This window comes from Arachis hypogaea, chromosome 10 (genome assembly GCF_003086295.3).
Source record: "Arachis hypogaea cultivar Tifrunner chromosome 10, arahy.Tifrunner.gnm2.J5K5, whole genome shotgun sequence".
NCBI classification, from domain to species: domain Eukaryota; kingdom Viridiplantae; phylum Streptophyta; class Magnoliopsida; order Fabales; family Fabaceae; genus Arachis; species Arachis hypogaea.
The window spans coordinates 61535615-61545624 of record NC_092045.1 but is presented as its reverse complement, the minus strand read 5'-3'; the positions used below and the strand labels follow the sequence as shown (position 1 = coordinate 61545624).

Here is a 10010-nt window from a genome sequence, read left to right as displayed (position 1 = left end):
TTTTATTTGTTTTACTATTTCTTATCTTTTTCAAAACCACAACCAATTTTTCAAAAATTCATTTTAAATTTTATTCTTTTAATTTTCAAAAATTTCCCCCTCTCACCTTTTTCTATTTGAATACTAACATTCCTCATCCATTGTCAATTTGGACACCATCTCTCTTGTGTGTTCAAATTCTTACCTCCTTCTTCTATTCTTTTTTTCCTTTGACATCTCAAGGAATCTCTATACTGTGACATAGAGGATTCCATATTTTCTTTGTTTTCTTCTCTTTCATATGAGTAGGAACAAAGATAAAGGCATACTTGTTGAAGCTGATTCTGAACCTGAAAGGACTCTAAAGAGGAAGCTAAGAGCAGCTAAAGCACAAAACTCTGAAGAGGACCTCACTGAAATTTTCGAAAAGGAAGCAGCAAAAGAAACAATTATGGCCGAACAAAATAGCAATGCAAGGAAGATGCTTGGTGATTTTACTATACCAACTTCCAACTTATATGGAAGAAGCATCTCAATCCCTGCCATAAGAGTAAACAATTTTGAGCTAAAGCCTCAATTACTTTCTCTACTACAATAGATCTGCAAGTTTCATAGACTTCTATCAGAAGACCCTTATCAGTTCTTAACTGAGTTCTTGCATATCTATGACACTGTTAAGACCAATGGAGTTGATCTTGAGGTCTACAAGTTTATACTTTTCCCTTTTGCTGTAGTGACAGAGCTAGAACATGGTTAGACTCACAACCTAGAGATAGCCTGGACTCTTGGGATAAGCTGGTCACGGCTTTCTTAGCCAAGTTCTTTCCTCCTCAAAAGCTGAGCAAGCTTAGAGTGGATGTTCAGACCTTCAGACAAAAAGATGGTGAGTCCCTCTATGAAGCTTGGGAAAGATACAAGCAATTGACCAAAAAGTGTCCTTCCGTCATGCTTTCAGAATGGACCACATTAGATATATTCTATGATGGTCTGTCTGAATTTTCCAAGATGTCACTGGACCATTCTGCAGGTGGATCCATTCACCTAAAGAAAATGCCTGCAGAAGCTCAGGAACTTATTGAAATGGTTACAAATAACCAGTTCATGTATACCTCTGATAGGAATCCTGTGAGTAATGGGACGCCTCAAAAGAGAGGGGTTCTTGAAATTGACGCTCTGAATGCCATACTGGCTCAGAATAAAATATTGACCCAAGAAGTCAATATGATCTCTCAGAGTCTGAATGAATTGCAAAATGCATCCAACAGTACCAAGGAAGCATCTTCTGAATAAGAAGCTTATGATCTTGAGAATCCTGCAATGGCAGAGGTGAATTACATGAGTGAAGCCTTTGGCAACACCTATAATCCTTCATGGAAAAATCATCCAAATTTTTCATGGAAGGATCAACAGAAGCAAGGCTTCAACAATAACAATGGTGGACGAAACAGGTTTAGCAATAGCAAATCTTTCCCATCAGCATCTCAGCAACAGATAGAGCATTTTGAGCAGAATCCTTCTAGCTTAGCAAACATAGTCTCTGATCTACCTAAGGCCACTCTTAGTTTCATGACTAAAACAAGATCCTCCATTAGAAATTTGGAGGCACAAGTGGGACAGCTGAGTAAAAGGGTTCATGAAACTCCTCCTAGCACTCTCCCAAGCAATACAGAAGAGAATCCCAAAGGAGAGTGCAAGGCCATTGATGTAATCAAAATGGCCAAACCTGGGAAAGAGGAGGAGGACGTGAATCCTAATGAGGAAGACCTCAGGGAACGTCCAATGGTCAGTAAGAAATACCCTAATGAAGAATCAAAGGAATCTGAGGCTCATACAGAGACCATAGAGATTCCCTTGGACCTCCTTTTACTATTCATAAGCTTTGATGATTATTCATCTTCTGAAGAAGATGAAGACATTGTTGAAGGGCAAGTTGTCTGATATTTAGGAGCAATCATGAAGCTGAATGCCAAGCTATTTAGTAATGAGACTTGGGAGGATGAATCTCCCTTGCTCACCAATGAACTGAATACATTGGTTCAGCAAAATTTATCTCAAAAGAAACAGGATCCTGGTAAATTCTTAACACCTTGTACTAGGCACCATGACCTTTGAGAAAGCTCTGTATGACCTGGGGTCAGGGATAAACATGATGCCACTCTCTGTAATGGAGAAACTAGGAATTTTTTAGGTACAAGCTGCTAAATTCTCAATAGAGATGGCAGATAAGTCTATGAAAAAGGCTTATAGACTAGTAGAGGATGTGCTAGTGAAGGTTGAAGGCCTTTACTTCCCTGCTGATTTCATATTCCTAGACACTAGGAGGGATGAGGATGAATCCATCATCCTTGGAAGACCATTCCTAGCCACAGTAAGAGCTATGATTGATGTTGATAGAGGAGAGTTGATCCTTCATGTGAATGAAGAATGCCTTATAGTAAAGACTCAAGGTTCTCCATCTGTAACCAAGGAGAGTAAGCATGAAGAGCTTCTCTCAATACATAGTCAAACAGAGCCCCCACATTCAAACTTTAAGTTTGGTGTTGGGAGGCCACAGCGAAACTCTAAGTTTGGTATTGAGAGATCTCAACCATACTCTGATCATCTGTGAGACTCGATGAGAGCTCACTGTCAAGTTATTGACATTAAAGAAGCGCTTATTAGGAGGCAACCCAATTGTATTTTAATTTTATCCATATTATTTTGTTTTCTTTTAGGTTGATGATCATGTGAAGTCACAAAGACAATTACAAAAATCAAGAAAAAAAATCAAAAACAGCATTAAAAACAGCACACCCTGGATAAATGCCAGTAAGGGTAGCAAAATGGGCGTTTATACGCCCAATCTGGCACCTTTCTAGGCGTTTAAACGCTAGAATAGGGGACCAGACTAGCGTTTAAACGCCAGAACAGGGCAACAAACTGGTGTCTAGACGTCAGAACAGGAAGGAAAGCTGGCGTTTAAACGCCAGAACAGGGTAGCAGACTGGCGTTTAAACGCCAGAATTGCACTCTAAGGCGTGTTGAACGCCCAATTGGAGCAGGGAAGAGAATTTCTTGACCCCTCAGGATCTGTGGACCCCATGGGATCCCCACCAACCTCAACTCACTCTCTCTCCTCTTCACACCTTTCTACAACACTCTTCACCAAATACCCTTCACCAATCACTTCCTTAACTCTCCCTCCTCACTCATTCATTTTCACACATCATACACCACCTTCTTCTACCCTTGGCCGAACCCTATACAACCTCCATCTCCTCCATTTTCTTCTTCTACATCTTTCTTTCTTCTTTTGCTCCGGGACGAGGAAATATTTTAAGTTTGGTGTGGTAAAAGCATTGCTTTTTGTTTTTCCATAACCATTTATGACACCTAAGGCCGGAGAAACCTCTAGAAAGAGAAAAGGGAAGGCAGTTGTTTCAACCTCTGAGTCATGGGAGATGGAGAGATTCATCTCAAGGGTCCATAGCTCAGTAATAGAGCATTTGACTGCATAACAAGAGAGCCCACTCATGGACCTCAAAAAAAGTATGAGGAATTCCCTCATCAAGAAATCCCTGAGATGCCTCAAGGGATACATTTTCCTCCACACAACTATTGGGAGAAACAAAGGATAGGAGCACCAAAAACATTAATGATGGAGCAACAACGGCAAGGAAGAGACATAGAGGAGCTCAAGAGCACCATTGGTTCAAGAGGAGGAAGACGTCACCCTCACTAAGGTGGACTCATTCCTTAATCTCCTTGTGTATTTATTTTTCTGTTTTCAATTTTTAGGCTGTATGTTCTATCTATGTTTGTGTCTTTACTACATGATCATTAGTGTCTAGTGTCTATGTCTTAAAGCTATGAATAACTCTATAAATTCTTCACCTCTCTTAAATGAAAAATGTGCTTAATTACAAAAGAACAAGAAGTACGTGGATTTCAAATTTTATCTTGAAACTAGTTTAATTATTTTGATGTGGTGGCAATAATTTTTGTTCTTTGAATGAATGCTTGAACAGTGCATATTTTTTATCTTATTGTTTATGAATGTTAAAGTTGTCGGCTCTTGAAAGAATGATGAACAAAGAGAAATGTTATTGATAATCTGAAAAATCATGAAATTGATTCTTGAAGCAAGAAAAAGTAGTGAATAATAAAGCTTACGAAAAAAAAAAGAAAAAAATTAACAAAAAAATGGCAAAAAAAAAGCAAAGAGAAAAGAAAAAGAAAAAGAAGCAAGCAGAAAAAGCCAATAGCCCTTTAAACCAAAAAGCAAGGGTAAAAAGGATCCAAGACTTTGAGCATCAGTGGATAGGAGGGCCCAAGGAAATAAATTCCAGGCCTAAGTGGCTAAATCAAGCTGTCCCTAACCATGTGCTTGTGGCATGCAGGTCCAAGTGAAAAACTTGAGACTGAGTGGTTAAAGTCGTGATCCAAAGCAAAAGAGTGTGCTTAAGAACTTTGGACACCTCTAACTGGGGACTTTAGCAAAGCTGAGTCACAATCTGAAAAGGTTCACCCAGTTATGTGTCTGTGGCATTTATGTATCCGGTGGTAATACTGGAAAACAAAGTGCTTAGGGCCACGACCAAGACTCATAAAGTAGCTGTGTTCAAGAATCAACATACTAAACTAGGAGAATCAATAACACTATCTAAAATTATGAGTTCCTATAGATGCCAACCATTTTGAATTTCAAAGGATAAAATGAGATGCCAAAACTGTTCAGAAGCAAAAAGCTACTAGCCCCGCTCATCAAATTGGGACTAAGTTTCATTGATATTGTGAGATTCATTGTATATTCTCTTCTTTTTATCCTATTTTGTTTTTAGTTGCTTGGGGACAAGAAACAATTTAAGATTGGTGTTGTGATGAGCGGATAATTTATACGCTTTTTGGCATTGTTTTTATATAGTTTTTAGTATGATTTAGTTACCTTTTAGTATATTTTTATTAGCTTTTAAGCACAATTCACATTTCTGGACTTACTATGAGTTTGTGTATTTTTCTGTGATTTCAAGTATTTTCTGGCTGAAATTGAGGGACCTGAGCAAAAATCTGATTCAGAGGCTGAAAAAGGACTACTGATGCTGTTGGATTCTGACCTCCCTGCACTCGAAATGGATTTTTTGTAGCCACAGAAAGTCAAATGGCGCGCTCTCAATCGCTTTAGAAAGTAGACATCCAGTGCTTTCCAGCAATATATAATAGTTCATACTTTGCCCGAGTTTAGACGATGCAAACTGGCGTTCAACGCCAGCTTTCTGCCCTATTCTAGCGTTAAACGCCAGAAACAAGTTGCAAGCTAGAGTCAAATACCAGAAACAAGTTACAAATTAGCGTTTAACTCTAAATAAGGCCTCTACATGTGAAAGCTTCAATACTCAGCCCAAGCACACACGAAGTGGGCCCCGTAAATGGATTTCTGCATCATTTACTGATTTTTGTAACCCTAGTAACTAGTTTAATATAAATAGAACTTTTTACTATTGTACTCACATCTTTTGATCATCTTTTGATCTATTGATCACGTTTTGGGGGCTGGCCATTCGGCCATGCCTGGACCTTCATCACTTATGTATTTTCAACAGTAGAGTTTCTACACACCATATATTAAGGTGTGGAGCTCTGCTGTTCCTCAAGTATTAATGCAAAGTACTATTGTTATTCTAAGATATTCATTCGCACACAAGAACATGATGAATGTGATGATTATGTGACACTTATCACCATTCTCACTTACGAACGCGTGATTGACAACCACTTCCGTTCTACATGAAAACAAGCTTGAATGTATATCTCTTGGGTTTCTAATAAATGATTCACATCGAATCCCCTCTGACAATGGGGCATCTGAATCCAAGATTAGAATCATTGTGGTATAGGCTAGAATCCATTGGCAGCATTCCTGAGATCCGGAAAGTCTAAACCTTGTCTGTGGTATTCCGAGTAAGATCTGGGATGGGATGATTGTGACGAGTTTCAAACTCGCGATTGTAGGGCATGGTGACAGACGCAAAAGGATAGTAAATCCTATTCCTACACAATCGAGAACCAACAGCTGATTAGCCATACGATCTCTATGCATGGTATTTTTCATCCGAGATGAGAAATTCGACAGTTGATTAGCCGTTGACAACGGTGACACCCAACATACAGCTTGCCATAGAAAATAGTATGAAGGATTGAATGAAGGCAATAGGAAAGCAGAGATTCAGAAGGAACAATGCATCTCCATACGCTTATCTGAAATTCCCACCAATGAATTACATAAGTATCTCTATCTTTATTTTATGCTTATTTATCTTTTAATTTATCAAAACTCCATAACTATTTGAATCCGCCTGACTGAGATTTACAAGATGACCATAGCTTGCTTCAAGCCAACAATCTCCGTGGGATCGATCCTTACTAACGTAAGGTTTATTACTTGGACGACCCAGTGCACTTGCTGGTTAGTTGTGCGAAGTTGTGAAAAAGAGTTGAGATTACAATTGTGCGTACCAAGTTGTTGGTGCCATTGAGATCACAATTTCGTGCACCAAGTTTTTGGCGCCGTTGCCAGGGATTGTTCGAGTTTGGACAACTGACGGTTCATCTTGTTGCTCAGATTAGGTAATTTTCTTTTTGTTTCAACCTTTATTTTATTTTCAAAAAGTTTTCAAAAATCTTTCAAAATTTTTTCTTCTTTTTCGTTTTTCTAAAAATAATTTTCGAAAAATCCAAAAAATAAAAAAATCATAAAAACCAAAAAAATTATTTTGTGTTTCTTGTTTGAGTCTAGAGTCAATTTTTAAGTTTGGTGTCAATTGCATCTTCTTAATTTTCTAAAAAATTTTTCGAAAACTCATGCATGGTGTTCTTCATGATCTTCAAGTTGTTCTTGGTAGTTCTTCTTGTTTGATCTTCATATTTTCTTGTTTTGTGTCTTTTGTTGTTTTTCATATGCATTTTTGCATTCATAGTGTCTTGCATGTTTTTCTTTTCTTAAAAATTTTTCAAAAAATAAGTTCTTGATGTTCATCATGATCTTCAAAGTGTTCTTGGTGTTCATCTTGACATTCATAGTGCTCTTGCATGCATCATTTGTTTTAATCCAAAATTTTTATATGTTGAGTCATTTTGTGGTTTTTCTCTTTCCTCAAAAAATTGAAAAAAATATCTTTTCCTTATTTTACTCATAAATTTCGAAATCTTTGGGTTGACTTAGTAAAAAAATTTTAAAATAAGTTGTTTCTTGTTATTCAAGTCAAGATTTCAATTTCAAAAATTTATCTTTTCAAAAATAAAATATTTTTCATTTTTTTATTATTTTCGAAAATTTTAAAAAAGTGATTTCAAAATCTTTTTCTTAATTTTATTTCATAATTTTCGAAAACTTTACTAACAATTAATGTGATTGATTCAAAAATTTGAACTTTGTTACTTTCTTGTTAAGAAAGGTTCAATCTTTAAATTCTAGAATCATATATTTTAGTTTCTTGTTAGTCAAGTAATCAATTTTAATTTTAAAAATCAAATCTTTTTCAACCATACCTTTTCAAACATATCTCTTTTAATTTGATTTTAAAATCTTTTTCTAACTTCTTATCTTTTCAAAATTGATTTTCAAATCTTTTTTCAATTAACCACTTATACTTTTTGTTTGATTTTTAAAATTTTTATCTTTTTCAAAACTACCTAACTAATTCTCTCTCTAATTTTTCAAAAATTACCTTTCTCTTTTTCAAAATTCTTTTTATTTAACTAATTGTTTTAACTTTTAATTTCATTCCCTTTCTTAATTTTTGAATTCTAACTAATAATAAAAATAAAAACAAAAAATATTTTTCTTCTCTTTTCTTCTAATTTTCGAATTTCCCTCTCTCTCTTTCTATTTATTTTATTTATTTACTGACACTTCTCTTCTCAAAATTCGAACCCCTCCTTTCTCTGTATTTGAATTTCTCTTCTTCTTCCTTCATTCTTATTCTTTTACTCACATAAAGGAATCTCTATACTGTGACATAGAGGATTCCTCTTCTTTTCTATTATCTTCTTTTTCACATGAGCAGGAGCAAGGATAAGAACATTCTTGTTGAAGCTGATCCAGAACCTGAAAGGACTCTGAAGAGGAAGCTAAGAGAAACTAAAACACAATACTCTGAAGAGAACTTTACTAAAATTTTAGAAAAAGAAGTAGAGATGACCGAACCCAATAACAATGATGGAGGTGTAAGGAAGATGCTTGGTGACTTTACTGCACCAAATTCCAACTTCCACAGAAGAAGCATCTCAATCCCTACTATTGGAGCCAACAACTTTGAGCTAAAGCCTCAATTAGTTTCTCTGATGCAACAGAATTGCAAGTTTCATGGACTTCCATCAGAAGATCCTTTTCAGTTCTTAACTGAATTCTTGCAGATCTGTGATATTGTTAAGACCAATGGAGCTGATCCCGATGTCTACAAGCTTATGCTTTTCCCTTTTGCTGTAAGAGACACAACTAGAATATGGTTGGACTCTCAATTTAAAGATAGCCTGAACTCTTGGCATAAGCTGGTCACGGCTTTCTTAGCCAAGTTCTTTCCTCCTTAAATGCTGAGCAAGCTTAGAGTGGATGTTCAAACCTTCAGACAGAAAGAAGTTGAATCCCTCTATGAAGCTTGGGAAAGATACAAGAAACTGACCAAAAAGTGTCCTTCTGACATGCTCTCAGAATGGACCATCATGGATATATTCTATGATGGTCTGTCTGAATTGTCTAAGATGTCATTGGACCATTCTGCAGGTGAATCTATTCACCTGAAGAAAATGCCTGCAGAAGCTCAGGAACCCATTGAAATGGTTGCAAATAACCAGTTCATGTATACTTCTGAAAGGAATCTTGTGAGTAATGGGACGCCTCAGAGGAAGGGAGTTCTTGAAATTGATGTTCTGAATGCCATATTGGCTCAGAACAAAATATTGACTCAACAAGTCAATATAATTTCTCAGAGTCTGAATGGTTTGCAAAATGCATCCAACAGTACTAAAGAAGCATGTTCTAAAGAAGAAGCTTATGATTTTGAGAACCCTGCAATGGCAGAGGTGAATTACATGGGTGAAGCCTACGGAAACATCTATAATCCTTCATGGAGAAATCATCCAAATCTCTCATGGAAGGATCAACAAAATCCTCAACAAGGCTTTAATAATGGTGGTAGAAGCAAGTTTAGCAATAGCAAGCCTTTTCCATCATCCTCTAAGCAATAGACAGAGAATTCTGAGCAGAGCCCCTCTAGCTTAGCAAACATAGTCTCTGATCTATCTAAGGCCACTCTAAGTTTCATGAATGAAACAAGGTCATCCATTAGAACTTTGGAGGCACAAGTGGGCCAGCTGAGTTAAAGAGTCACTGAAACTCCTCCTAGTACTCTCCCAAGCAATACAGAAGAGAATCCAAAAAGAGAGTGCTAGGCCATAACCTTACTTGGTGTGGCCGAACCTAGAGAGGAGGAGGAGGACATGAATCCCAGTGAGGAAGACCTCATGGGACGTCCTCTGGACAAAAAGGAGTTCCCAGTTGAGGAACCTAAGGAATGTGAGGCTCATCTAGAGACCATAGAGATTCCATTGAACCTACTTCTACCATTCATGAGCTCTGATGACTATTCCTCCTCTGAAGAGGATGAAGATATTACTGAAGAGCAAGTTGCTAAGTACCTTGGAGCAATCATGAAGATGAATGCCAAGTTATTTGGTAATGAGACTTGGGTGGATGAACCCCCTTGTTCACTAATGAACTGAATGACTTGGCTAGGCAGACATTACCTCAAAAGAAATAGGATCCTGGTAAATTCTTAATTTCCTGTACCATAGGCACCATGACCTTTGAGAAGGCTATGTGTGACCTAGGGTCAGGCATAAACTTAATGCCACTCTCTGTAATGGAAAAACTGGGAATCTTTGAGGTACAGGCTGCCAAATTCTCATTAGAGATGGCAGATAAATCCATGAAAACGACTTATGGACAGGTAGAGGACATGCTAGTAAAGGTCAAAGGCCTTTACATCCCTGCTGAT

General features: G+C 37.1%; 2 non-coding genes across 2 annotated transcripts; both read right to left on the bottom strand.

The window, feature by feature from the left end:
* Window positions 1-822: 822 nt before the first annotated feature.
* On the bottom strand, window positions 823-930 carry LOC112719123 (small nucleolar RNA R71). The gene has a single exon (XR_003161438.1). It is a non-coding gene; the product is annotated as a small nucleolar RNA R71 (small nucleolar RNA).
* A 7623-nt stretch (window positions 931-8553) lies between these two features.
* On the bottom strand, window positions 8554-8657 carry LOC112718888 (small nucleolar RNA R71). The gene has a single exon (XR_003161214.1). It is a non-coding gene; the product is annotated as a small nucleolar RNA R71 (small nucleolar RNA).
* Between the last annotated feature and the right edge of the window lie 1353 nt (window positions 8658-10010).